The sequence below is a fragment of the Quercus suber genome, unplaced genomic scaffold, assembly GCF_002906115.3.
Source record: "Quercus suber isolate HL8 unplaced genomic scaffold, Cork oak 2.0 scaffold_248, whole genome shotgun sequence".
Taxonomy (NCBI): domain Eukaryota; kingdom Viridiplantae; phylum Streptophyta; class Magnoliopsida; order Fagales; family Fagaceae; genus Quercus; species Quercus suber.
The window spans coordinates 471,973-486,862 of NW_027069704.1; the positions used below are offsets into that span (position 1 = coordinate 471,973).

Genomic DNA, 14,890 nt, shown 5'->3' on the forward strand with positions numbered 1-14,890 from the left:
GGTTAACACAAATATCATATTATTGTAAAGTGTGGAAAATAAAGAATACAACAATATGATAACCCAGGAAAACCAAACTGGTAAAAAATCTGGGGAGGATTTAACCTAGCTATCCTACCTAGTTATCCCCAAGGTAAAACTGAATCCACTATAAAAGAATCGAAGTTTATACAACAGAACTTAGACTACTAACATTCTATTGCTACCCACTAGCAAAAAACTTACTGTCATGACCACGTGCAAGCTTTGAGACCACAAACTTATTCTTTCTTGGATTCTCTAGCAAGTACAAATATACCCGCGTATGTATCTTTAAGCTCTTTAGTGCAACAATTGAATGATCATCAAGGTCTTAATGAAATCTCATTCTTGATAATCCTAAGCATGTGTGAAGGCAACCACCTTTCAAATCTCACAAGAGATTCACACACATAGCAAGCAGAGCAACCTCAAAAACGTGGCTAGGGTTTCCCTTTCATACTTAGGGCAAAACATAAAATCCTACACGTCATATGGGCTTAGGGCTAAGTTGGAAAATTCTACAGAAAAACATTCTACACGACTTTCGATCGATTGAGCCAAACAGAATTACACACTAAATTCTGCAGTAACTCGATTCCAACTTTACATAAAACACCTACTTTGAGCAAGTTTAAAACAAAACAAAAAACCTATTTTGATCATGGTTTGTCAACAATACAAATTAGAGTTCTAATACATTAGTTCCTAAGTACTTAGAACCTAACAAACATAGTGGGAAAACTACTAAATTTTTGATTTGGGGTTTTTATTAGTTTTGGGACTTTGGGGTTCCTAATTAGGGTTTGTTGCAATTATAGATTTCAATTGCTAATATGTTTCCTCTCTGTTCTTTTTTGTTTTTCCTTGGGAAACACCATAGAAGATCAAATTCTACCTAGGCTTTGTCTCTTGGTGTTTTAAGGAATGGTTAGTGATGTTTTTAATTTAATTTAGAATTTCCTCCCTAACCTATTCTCTTTATTTATTTGTTAGTAGGAGTGAAATTGTGCTTTTTGGGTCCAGTTTAGCACTTTGGTTTACTAATTTGTGTTCTTTTAATTCAAAGCTTCGGAATAAGATTTTAAGTATATTATAGATTTGTGGGTGTCAATGTCAGTTATTTATTTTTGGGTTCTATTTGTTGTTATCCATATAATTGTAGACAAGCTATGAGTCTTCCATGTTTGAAAGACTTAATCTTCATCAAAATATATAAACGCTAAAAAAAAAATATTTTTAATTTTGCATTTCATAGGATTTAGTTTTCTATATTTTGGTTGGTTGGTTTTGATTTAATTTACTGGGTATCAAACTTGTGAAGAATTCTGGAGAGCAAGCTTGGTCAGCTTTGTGGAGGCTCTTTGTGTTCTAAACTTGCTTGTATGTTAGTTCTCAGTGCACCAATGAGCTCTAGCAAATCACACATCCTTTCCTTGTAAGAGCAAAGTGGATGGTGAGGTCTTGGGTTCAAGATCCAGCCAATGCATGTGTAACTTACTAATAAAAAAATGTAGGTTATCTCAATCTTTAGGCTTATCATAGCAATTTATGTTGTAATAATTTTGTACAATATCAACTCTGTTCCATTTCAATTCTTTTTATACATTGTATAGTTTCTTCTTATAGTGTTATAATTTTTCAATGATATGATTGTGATTTAAAGTGGTATGGAGAGCTGCAAAGATATGTTTGATCCAAATCCCAAAAGGAGCAGCTATGCTAATTGTTACTCCCTATAAGATGCAATTAGATTTTATTTATGCTGCCACTTCCCCTATTGTTATATCACTGAATTATCCTCTAGACTTATTATATTCATAAATGCTCTTTACCAATTTCTATCTTGAAAGAGACCCGAATAATGGTAAGTGGCCTACTTTGCAAATCAAATTCTTTTTGAAGCTACTGGCTGAATTCCACGATGATGATAGAATATTGAAGGGCTCATTTGTAACCATTGTAATGTTTGAACAGTAGATTTGCTAGGCAATACTACCAAAAGAGCATAATCAGCCCAACTTATAGTTATCTACTCTAGAAGAAACTCGAAAGTCTCAAATTTTGGAAGCCTTGAACTATTTAAAATTGGTTTTCAAAAGGATCTTGCTGTTAGTCATTTGCTGTTATTTTAATGACTTAATTTAAAATAAAAATTGCATTAAATGACTTCATTTTAGGAGGTTTGGTTATTTTGGTGTTTTAGAAGGTGTAAGAAGCTGTAGGAGTGGTGGAAAAGTAGAGGTAGAGGTAGAGGTAGAGGTGGAGATGGAGGAGTATGAAGCCCTTGAAAAGTTTGGAAATGACATCTGACCTTTAGGTATTATATCTTCCTTTTGTCTTTTTGTAAAAATATTTTATCTAGTTATTTAATTTTGATTAACTTTGTGTTAATGTTTTAATGATTAGTATAAAATTTTTTTCTATTTAAATCAATGCCATTTGGGTTCTAAATTTTTTTTTCCTTGTATATCACTTCCTTTTTTTGGGAAAATGTCACACTGAAAGGCTGTTGTTTGATAAGTGATATATATCACTATATATAAAAATATATGTGAATTTTGTTGACAAAATTGTAAAGATTGAATTTTGTAGCAAGATGCTGTTGTTTACTAGTACACACAAAAGTCATAGTTTCCACCATTGTGGTAGTTTTGGTACAGGTATGCTTGCTTTTCATTGCAAGATATTTTGGTCTTCCTTAATGACACAAGGTTGCTTATTCTATTCTCTTAATGCTTTTGTCTCTCCTTAATTCTGCTTACATAATGTATATTTTTTACTATAGGGAAAATGTGATATCTCAATTAGGAGTGGTTGAGGAAGAATAGGGTCAAAGCTAAAGTCTGTTATGGAGATATTATCTCATTTGATAAGAATATCATTCCATATTTTTTATATGATTAATGTTACTGATGTGGTAGATATTTACTATTTAAATTTAAAAAAAAAGGTTTGGGAGAGGTGGGTTAGGCTGATTTCAAGACTTAAACTTAGAGCACATTGCTTAAGGCGGACATAACTTGCTATCGCAATGTCTTTTATTTTAATTTTCTTTATAATCTATAAGACTGATCTTGATTCTATAGGTTCCTTGAACAAATTGAATTTGAGGAATTGTTACCCTTAAAACATATATTCTAATGCTTTCAAGTGATCATGTTTGACAACCTACATAATTATTAACTTTTTTGTCTCCTTCAACTTATAACTTGCACTTGCATTTGCATTTGTGTACAAAGAAGTACTTATGTCCACACCGATGCCAGATGGTGTAGTTTTAAAAAGAAACGAAGGTATATTCTTGGTCAATTACAAGGTAGATTCTTCTTAAGAGATGCAACACAACAACCACCTCTCTCTCTCTCTCTCTCTCTCTCTTAATAGTGGAAATAATGATTTCAGAAATTGTGTAAATTGGCATTATATATGTTGCCTTTTCAATCCCATTGAGGCCTAGCATCTTTGTTTACTGGCAATGTTATAATTTAGATACATCTTGGACATCAAGAACGATTAATGTAATTTATGAAAGATATTTGATTGAATGAGTATGGAATTAACTATATTTGTGTGTGCGTGTTTTTTTTTTTTTTTTTTTTTTTTTTTACCTTTATTTTTCTGTTAGCACTATGGACAAAATTCTTATAAGGAAATCACTTTTATTGCAAAATTTATCTTCTAAGCAAATTTGTATTCACTTGAATAATCTTCTTTTAGATCCTCGGCTTTAAGAAAAATGTCTCATCTTTTCATCCTAATGATCGACAGAAAATAAAAAGAGCATATTTACAAAGATGTTCTTGTCAACCCCTTAGCCATGATTTCCCTAAAAAAGAAATCAGTGGTGTATTGCGTTGATTTAAACTTGACTAGTTTAAAGAATACAAAATATTGGTTGGATCATATCATAAAAAAAGATGATGCATTTTGTTGATATAGTTACTGATTTAGGCAAGATGTTGGTAATTGAAAGGGAGATTAGTAGTTTAATGATTACTTTGTTGTGTATATTGAAAAATATGTAACTAATAGTATTAATAATGAAGCTATCATACAACAATTTCAAAATATAAAAACTTGCAAAATGAAATTTTAATACTTTATGTATTTGTGACTAGTTTTTTATGTCAGTGTATTCAAGTTTTATTTTTAATGAACACCCTGAACAAAATTTTTGAAGCCGCCACTGCCAGTTAGCTTGGTCACACACATATTCAATTTCAAATTGTTATGACCGGGCTATTATAAGAAAGGGACAACAAGGAATTTGATAGGCCACAATCTGAATGACCCCTTGTGATTAAACCTAATTAATTAATTAGCCAAGTTGTTAATTAATCAATTAATCATGCAATTGCATGGAAGCACAAACAAATCACCAAAAACTAAATATGCAGCGGAAATTAAATAACACGGTGATTTGTTTACGAATAGGAAAAACCCTAACGGCAAAAACCCCACCGGGTCATTTTCAGGTCACCATTCCCGAAACTCCACTATTATCAAATCAAGTGGTTACAAGTAAAGGAATCCTAAGTACCTTACCAACCTACAGTTGAACCCTTATCCCAATACCTAATTGGACTTGATCTGTAGCGACAGTTCCCACCTTTGATGCACGGCTCCCAAGTACGTGACTAACCAATGCGCGGATCCCAGTACGCGACTTCTGAATACCAACTAAGAAGGAGAGGTTGGCTGCAAAGTTCTTCAGTTCATCCTACACGATGAAGATCAGGAAGATGCTTGGTCACAAAACTCTTTGGTGCAAATACACAGCAACTTCTTGAAAGAAGATGAACTAGGTTAAGAACTTCTTCTTTTGATTACAATTTGTTTGAACAGAGATTGCTTAATGCTTTTTCAACTTATGTACTACTTGACGGCTCTTAAAACAATCATTTTATATGTTTAGGGTTAGAAGAAAAGAAGGCCCAAAAGCATATTCACGAATCCTAAGAAAATCAGATTAGAAAATCTGAAATTTTAAATCTTGACAGATAGCAGGTGTCGAGGTAGCTATCGAGAAGGTGTTGAGCTTTAATGAAATTGCACTTCAGCTTGCTTTTTCTTGGATAGACTTGATGACTTCAACATTTGACCTTGAAACCTTGTTTCTTGAAGTATTAAAAATACCTAGAATACCCAATTACAAGTAGAGTGCGTTTTGTCAAAAGATTAGCTAATTTACATAAATAAGTGATATATGTTCTTGACAAGTAAAACATATATGTCCTAACAATCTCCCCCTTTGACAATCCGTGACAAAACCACAACAAACAAATGAACATATGAGAGAAGTCATAAATCACTCAACTCATATTCACTTGTTGAATACAATAAAATCTATCCTAACACAAACTCTTGAAAAATTTTGCAAATTCCTTAATTGCGAGGCTTATAGTAGAGGAGGGTTTTTTTTTTTTTTTTAATAATTTTTTTCCAGTTAAGTGTTTTGTGTGTGTGTGGATAATTTAATAGTAGAGGGAGAGGGATTTGAACCTTATATGTCTATGTTGGAGATATTAGGAGATGCCAACTAATTGAGCAAAAAACTTCTCTACTTTATCGAGTCATATTATTTCATAATACTACCATTAAGAAACTGATGTGTTTATTTGTGATAATTCTAAATGTGACCTGTAGCATCCCTATACGTGGTGATTCCAAGTTTGATGTTTGGGTATTCACCATTCACTTGTTACACATTCTATATACTAAAATTATGGTAGGGGCATCCGTGTGACAACATAGATGAATCAATAATTATATCATATGGTAACTCATTTGTATTAAAATTTGTAATACAATCCTAGCATGAGTCTCGTAGCTCAATTAATGTCTCCTAGTATTTTCAACGAAGAGACATTCAAGATTCAAATCTCATCTTCTCTATTGTAAGTAACTAAGTATTGAATTAAAAAAAAAGAAAAAAAAGAGAGATTATAATACTATCCCAAATATTGCTCTTTCTATCTTTCCAAACAAAAAAAAAAAAAAAAAAAAAAAGGGTGTAATTAAGATTCTATGAAATCTCATAAAGTACAAGATCATAATTAAAATATTTTCTTACATTAGTTTCTTTAAAATTTTTTTTTTGGTTGTTTTGGTTATGTCAGGTAAATTGGGATAGCAACAAAGTAGGGCGAGGTTGGATTAGAGATGCCACATCCTCGTCCTATCCCCTCTTCAGGGTGGAGAAAATCTACACGGGATGGGACATGATGAGTTGTAGGTATTTGGTCACATCTAACGAGATAATTTCAACTAGGGGTGTCTAGGAGACCCATGGACTCGCTCAACTCGGCCAACCTGCCTGAGACCAACCCTCTGCCACCCGACCCGATGACTCCGGCAGTCGGACGCGGGTTCCGAACTGTCAAACCCGACCTCCGGCAGGTCGGTTGGCGGTTTTACATTTCAAAACCCGTGAAACTCGACCTGAACCGATACTTTTAACGTTTTCGGCGAAATATTACACAACCCAAACCAATCTCCGATATTTTTAAACGTTTCCGGCGAAATATTAAGCAACCCAGACCAAATCTCCAATACCTTTAACTTTTCCGATGAAATATTCCTCATACCAGACCAAATCTGGCGAGATCTTGCCGTTATCCGACGAAATCTAGGCCAGATCTTGATGGATCCGGCTAGATTTCGGCCAGGTCTTGCCGGATCAGGCCAAAATCGGCCCCACGATGAAACCCGAAATCGACCCAATACAACCCGAAACCGACAAGACTGGATAATTATCAATCTATTCTTTAATATATATATATATATATATAGAGAGAGAGAGAGAGAGAGAGAGAGAGAGAGAAGATCGATGATCAATGATGAATTCTCAAGGTCATGATTTGCCAAGGCAGATATCATGGCAAACGTCATAAGCACTACCCAAGCTTTGCGGATGGACTCTATTGCAACTTCAGTTCTTTTCAACTAAATACTTCATATAAAGCTCTTGGGGATTCCAAATAGACAGCACTTTCAACAATTTTGATTTGCATAATTTAGTCCACCGCAATTTCTACAACAGCACATCGAAGTTTTGGAAGGTTAGTCACTAAACAAAATATATAATATAATCTTCGAAAAGCAACAATATATAATATGATTTACTAAAGTAATTCTAAGGTAAAGAAATAAGCAAATAGTAAAAAGCATTATCCAAATGGACGCCATGAAATTAGCTAGAAAACTAAAATATTATTATTATTCTTAGGGTAGAACCTAATCAAATTAGAAAAAAATTCACATGACGAATCTCATTGATTGCCCTTAAATCTAATCGGAATCCAGACTCATTTACATGTTGCACTCCACGTGTAAATCACATTCTTCAATTCTAGGAAAATTTTAATTCAAAGCCAAGTTGTGCTCTCTAAAGTATAAAATTTTAAACACCTGGGACTTGGTTGCTCTCATATCAAAATCACAATAACTTCAACAGTCTTACTTATTAAACAGTTAAAGAGCACCAGCAATTATGCATGAGAAACCTAAGTGAAGTAGGTACAAGATTTTTCAAAGCTTCATCTCCAAAATCAAATAATTGGGTTGTTTTGCATACTCAAAGGATTTCTCAAAGAAAAAGAGAAAAAGTGCAAACACAATTTTTTATACGTAAAAGATTAAATATACAATCATATAATAAAGAATATTATACAAGAGGTAAAGTCTTGCAAGTAGATACAAAAGAATGTAAAAGTTGGTCACCCATTAATGCCGGATGATTAGCTCAACAATTGGCTTATCTGGCTTCATTATATATATGCTTAACTTCAACTTGCCAATCTCTAGAGAGTGGCATCATCATGCATTTGAAACATATAAAATTGTAGAAAATCAATTTCTAGTATAGATTAATTGGTAAAACCAATGAAACTACAGGGGTACAATTAAGATCTTTAGGAATAAAACTTTGATTAAAAATGCTTTGAACAAGATTAGCTACCTAGAATAAGGACTGGTCGATTATAATGGCAAACGCAATATACATGTGAGGTAGAATAAAGATTGATCATGATGGAATAGGATGTGGAAATGTCCAAATGCTTTACATGATTATTATACTTGTTTGTTCATGAAGAAATGTAGATATTATGATATTATCTTCATCTTCAGCTCAGTAATTCAATTTCCATCACAAAAAACCTTCACTCACGTACGTAATATCTCAATAATTCTCGTTTTATATTCTTCATAGTAATGATTTTAGTTTCTCAATATTCAATATGTGCATTCTAGGGAGGTCGATTTCATAGAAACAAACAAGAAATTCCAACAGGTTGGGATGAGGGGGTGCTTATCTTTTTAAGACCATGGTAGAGACTTTCACGATATGCTCATGACGTGTACACGTTGTTCTCATGGCATACCTCATTGGCGGTGTATTAAAGGAGATTATTTTGTCCACAAAAGTACGCACTCATGATGTTCACCACTTACTACCAACCCACAAAACTGTCTTCTTATTTCTGGATCTTGAAATGCAGTCATAACTCACAAGAATTTAAGTCCTACCTAATGCTATCTGAAAGGGAGGAAAGAAATACCAAAAACAAAAACCTATAAAAAGTAAAAACAAAGAAGTGGGGTGCAACACAATTAACTGCAATGTAGAGNGTTTTCAAATCCGGACCGTTCATTGAACCGTAAAAGAGAGAGGTTCAAGGTTTTTGAGGTTGAACCGAGGTCGAACCGAAGTCGAACCGTAATGACGTCATAATTAATTTAATAATTATTTTAAATATATAAAAAACATTAAATTAATAAAAAAATAAAAAAATTAACTAAAATAGTCTAATTCATTTAGAGAATTATCGTTACTTTAAATATTAATCTAATACAAGAATTCATTGTATAAATATTATAAAAATATTAAGTAAAAATATCATTACATTAATTTCTAATCTAGAATATCTACGCCTATAATATTTTTACAACAAATTATAGATTGATTTAAATTTAAATGTATCATTGAAATTACTTTTTTGTTCCAATAACAATAATTAATAACAACTCAATAAATTTTTAAAAATATAATAAGCATAACATTTCTCTTTCTAACCCAATACAAATTTAAAATCTTTTACTTTTTATTCCCCCCTCCACCTGCCACTCCACAGCAACACATCACGTTTGGATCAACTTTACCTTTTTTTTAATTTATTTATTTTATTTCTCAAGGCTTCCATTTCCCAAGTTAATCTCCACCACACCTTTAAAAAAAATCTCTGCACCAAGTCAGAGTCTAACTTTCTACATATTTATTTCTTTTACCTTCTTTTATCTTCTAACTTCATTTCTTCCGTCGCTCCTTCATTTCTACACCACACCTTCATTTCTTCCGTCACTCCAGTCTCCAACTTCCCAGTTCATGCCTTTTTTTTTTTTTTTTTACCTTTCTTTAGTTTTTTTAAACCAATTTACGCACCATCTAGACGGAGTAGAGGCAGGAAAACAAGACAGGGAGAGAAAGAGAAGAAGATTAAGAAAAAAAGTTCTGGACAGAGAACAAACGAGAGACAGAGCTAGGGAGATAAAGATGATGGGATCTCAATATTTTCAATGTTTGACAGCATCTCATAGTGGTTGAAGGTTCAACCATGGTGATAAGGTGCTGTGAGCTTGTAATATATATATTTTTTTTTTTAAGCGTTGATCTGAACCGTGAGAACCGTTCACGGTTCTCAAATCCCGGCGGTTCAACCGCGGCTCGAACGGTTTCGTGCTTTTTGTGCATGGAACGGTTCTGGTGGTTAAAAAAACCGTGTTAGTGAGAGGTTTCCGGTTATCCCGGTCGGACCGTACGGTCCGGTCCGAGTCTGAAAACCATGTTGCTAGCATGACAGCAAGTACAGACTGGCAGCAAAAGGAGTCAACTAAATGACCAAATCATTGTTAAGTCCTTTGTGTACTACGGATCCCTAAGCAAAGAATACCCACTACACCACAACCATACACACCCCATAAAATTTAGTTCAGAATTCAAAAAGTTACATGTTAGAGATTATAGTATAGTTCTGAAAAGTGATAAAAACAAAGTCCTCTGTTATCTCTGAGTAGCATTTTTGGCTTCTGAACTTCATTTATATTTACATATATTAATTTATATGTTTTATCCACGTATTTTATTTTTTGGCATCAACCAAGTGGGGCCTCAGTTTCTGAACTGAACCCAGATCATAAACTACACTACAAATCATATCAAAAACAAAATAAAAACTCTCCCCTTTTACAATCAAACATCCCTCTTCACCCATGTATCAATAGATCAAGGAAATCTCAATCAAAGCATAGAGGCATTAATGTACTTATTCTACTGATAAAATAAATTTATGTACACAAAATTCCAAAAGCTTACAGACACAATAAAATCAGAATGGCCTATTCACTATTAGATGAATGGTAAGTGAGAGTTAAGAACTCTTGCACTTATATACACAATATTCTGTAAATAACTTCTTTAAAATACTAATGAATGAAATCATGAAACTCCATTAACTCATTCTATAACCCACTGGTAGATACTTTTTAAGTAGAAAATTAATAAGACATATAGATCATGATAGCATATTTCAATATCATAATTACAAAATCAAACGGTACCAAAATATTTTGACCAACGAATCCAAAGAAATAAAAAAGCAATACAAATTCTGTTAGGTTCAAACAGCAATATAATAATTGGTAAGAAGTAAATCACAGCCACAACAGCTAAGCCAAACACTTCATCATTTTTCTCTTTTACGCTAAGATTTTCTCAAAATTAGTACTCTTCTTCTTAATACTAAATCTGAGATCTCTTAACTAAATCTGAGATCTCTTACTAAATCTGAGATCTTTTATATAATCCATTCAAACATTGTATTACTTCTATGCTCATCTGGTCCTTTAAAACTGGGTGAAATGCAAAGTATGTAAAGATTTACATAAATAAAAAATAAATAAATAAAAATAAAAATAGGAAAAAGAAGCCTTACATAACCAGTCTCGCATTCCTGTAGCAAAATTTAAACATTCTTATAGTATCATGTATCTTTAGATGATACTGTATAGCCTATGCATTCTTTCTTTTCCTTTGTTTATTCTCTCTCTTACTCAATCTCTCATCTCAAACACACATAATCCTTTTTAATTCTTTTTCTGTCACTCAAACACGCATGACTTGTGTTAGGTGTAAAAAAAAAATATATATTATTTTAATATGGTGTATTGTAAAATAAAGAATGTGATGTAAGGACTCTTGTAAGAGTAGTAATGTAAAATAAATCAAATGGACTTTTGGTGAGACAACGCATTTTTTTTTTCAATAGGCAGTTGGGTATGCTCTTAACAGAGTATGAACTAAGATAATATATAGCAATTATCAATACCATTAAGACTTGGCATGTGCACTGAATTGTAAAAGGTAAAAAAGAAACGGAGAAAGTACCTTGTATATGATAATTTCTATCACATATTTGAAATATTTGTACCAGATTTAGCAAAGCATGGTACAGCTGAATATAATAGCTTCTATAAAAGTATAATAAAAGCCAAAAAGTAATAGCAAGGAGAATCCTCTTTAAAATTTAAACTAATAAAAGCAACTATAACAATCAAATCATGTTCTTGTGTTTTTTATTTTCAGAACATATGAGGTGGTCTATTTCATCAGCAAAGCATAGTGTCCTTAACTTTAGTATGCAATAGGAAATGCAAATAATACGTAATATTGTTCAAAGAGCTAAGTTGAAATAATGCCGTTGAGTGGAATCTTGTAAAATGTGTGGATTCCTCTAAGAAACTCATCGAGCCCATGCTACTTAAGACAACAGAAACTAAATTAATGAAATTAAAGATTAATTTTCCTCAAGTATGAAAATTATAGTCTATTAACATAAGAGGGCACGAACTTCTAGGAAAGTTGACACTCCTAAAATTTAATTTATATGAGCTGGTCATTTTTTAAATTCATACCAAAACTTGTAGTTGGCCAAATGCAAACCAATTTGTGTGGTTTGCAAAAATATTTTGACAATATTTGTATAATCTATGAAGAGCAATAATTTCATACAATCTCTTGTGCAAAGAGGACAATCCATATAATTGCAGCCATTATTTCTGATTGCTCAAAAAAAAAAAAAAAAAGCATAGCAATTTTAAATTGCAGCAGAGAAAGATGAAAGAAATACTGCAAACGAAGCCTAAGAAAACATTGAAAATATGGGTTGAATTGTAAAAAGTAATGCAGAAGTTCAGTGAAAATTTCAATTTGAAAAATGAAGTTTTGGACCACAACGAATCAAACCTTGATTCTGCATTTGTTAGTGGTTCATGTACAGCCCAGAATTCAGATAGCTAAAAAATCTATCCTTGTAACAATAACAATAAATAAATAAATAAAAAGTTATTCCGTACTTGAGTTGGACTAAATAAACTAATTAACTTCAAATTTAAGGAAACATATATTTTAAAGAACATTGTGAAGAACAAATAAAAAAATAAAAAATCAAGAGCATATCTGAAACCTTAAACATGATTTATTTTAAAGAATTTAACATTCCAAAAATTACATACCCAAACCTGAGCCTAAATCAAAATCAATTCAATTGAAATCCCCAAGCCTAAATCATATTTAAATGATAATATTTTAAAACAAATCAAAAAACCTTACCGGTAAAGGTTTCGACATGGTGACAGAATGGTAGGAAAAATAGTGAACCTGTTTGCTTAATCAGCCATATGATAAAGCCACATTATTTCTTTTGCTTGTCTGTGTTGAAAGAATGGGTTTAAGGTTTGGTTGAGGGAAAAACCATTATTGATACCATAAATAACCGAAATGCCTAAATCAAAGCAAAGCAAATACCATAACTACCAAACATAAATCTTTTTTATAGTAAGATTTTGGTTTTTTCTTTTAAAAATTTATAATTAAAAAAAAATGAAAAAAAAAAAAAAAACAATAAAGCAAAAAAAGAAAACTCACCCTGTAACAGTGTACCGCCGGTTGAGGGATGCAATTTTTTTGGTGGTTAGAGTCCGACAGTGGTGCTGGCCTGAGATGTCTCTCCATCTCCCCTACGCCTATGCTTTTTTGTAGTCCACGCCAAACTGTAGAAAAAAAATGACAGAACGACTGTTTTGTTTTTGTAAGAACCAGAGATGATAATTTGAGACGAAAGCATCAAAGAAAGAGAATAAAGCCGGCTATTTTTCAAAAGGGGTCAAAGAAGAATCCTAGACGTCAACAGGGGAAACTCAACGGTGAGAAGTTTCAGAAAACAAAAAACAGTAGAGAGTTTTTGCATGTTTATAAATTTGACAAAAAAACGTTTTGACAGAGAATCCAAAAACCCAAAACAAAAACGAATCAAATCTAACCTATCCAACAAAAAAACTCAATCAAAAGTAACATTTCATACCCAAATCTAAAAAATGGGGAAAAAAAAAAAACAGAACAATGTACGGTGCCCAATCGATGCAGTGTTTACCGTTCTACCTCTTTCTTTGTTTCTTCCTCCTTGTCCCAGGCCTCATCCTCTCTCTATTTCATCGCCTCTCTCTTTCTCGGCCTCTCTCTGTTTCATCGCCTCTCTCTATTTCTGACCCAAAATGCCAATCTATTAATCAAAACGAAATCTGACCAAAAATACCAATCTAAATCATAATTAACACCAAACTGATTCTCCAAATAAAAACCAAAAACCCTAAATTTTTAAATTTAAAATAGAACTTTACCTAGCGATTCCGATAGTTGGGTAGTGAATGGAGGGTTACGGTTATGGCAGAAGATCTGGGTGGCGCCCTTACGCTGATGGCAGAGGCGTCATTACGATGATGGCAGAGGCGCCCTTCTCTCTATCTCCGCCTCTCTATTTCTCTCTCTCTTTTCTCTCGATCTGTCTCTCTTTTCTCCGTAGCAATCTTTCTTTTTTTTTCTTTTTTTTTTTCTTTTTTAAGCGGTTAGTTTCCTTTTATACCAGGAGGCCTCCAAACAGTATTTTCACGTAGTGAAACATTATAGTTTATTGCTTTTAAACGGTGTGTTAGAGTTACCAAACAATGTATCGTGCGCTTTTTTAAATGTTGTACCGTTACCAAGCAAGTGATACACCGTACGAATTTTTTAAGATTAAATCTACACGTGTCAGTATTTTAAGGGGTTATTTTGCCTTACGTGTCAGCACCTGGTAAAAGGCTTCTGCTATTATATATAGTATTAGATTAGATTAGATTGTCACATGTCATTATTTTCAAACATCCTAGGAGTTTACCATTTTCTTGTTATTTCTTTATGTCATTTGTATGAGATAAAATAGTTTTTTAAAACTTAAGGATTACAAAAGTAAATACTAAAGTAATGTTTGATCTATCCTTATAGTTTGCATGAATTTTACTTTCGCCTTTATACTGTAAAAATTTTGGATTTTATCACTAAACAGATAATAGTAGTCATAACTTCATCGTGGAACCGATACCCAGCGTATTTGAAACCATCTCTTGTAATGTACTAAAGTCTTCTTCGATTAGGGTTTTTGATTCTTTCTTCATTTGTATTTTATGACTTACGTCGTTGACAAGTAATTTTCAATGTCAATATATAGGAACTAAATACAAGGTCCCGCCGCCGCGTGAATTACGGGGGTTAATACGTGTGCTCATATTAAATGTATAAATGCATGTATCCAAAATGTACAAGTTCCTAGAAGCAGAACTTTAGGCGTTGATTGAGAGGTTTTTTACATTATTCAGTGCAATTTATTTTATATGAATTTTGATAAACTAGGTTTAAATTTTAAAAAAGGTAGTATATATATTTCAGAATAACTATTTTTTTTTTTTACATAAAAAAACATTGTCCAAGAATATTCAA

The 14,890-nt window shown here is 32.5% G+C and overlaps 1 long non-coding RNA gene across 1 annotated transcript; it reads right to left on the bottom strand.

The window, feature by feature from the left end:
- Nucleotides 1-9,847: 9,847 nt before the first annotated feature.
- LOC112019875 (uncharacterized) lies at nucleotides 9,848-13,965 on the bottom strand. Its single transcript, XR_002883720.2, has 4 exons — nucleotides 13,756-13,965; nucleotides 13,509-13,619; nucleotides 13,004-13,128; nucleotides 9,848-9,974 (listed from the first exon to the last, which is right to left on the bottom strand). It is a non-coding gene; the product is annotated as an uncharacterized LOC112019875 (long non-coding RNA).
- Nucleotides 13,966-14,890: the final 925 nt, after the last annotated feature.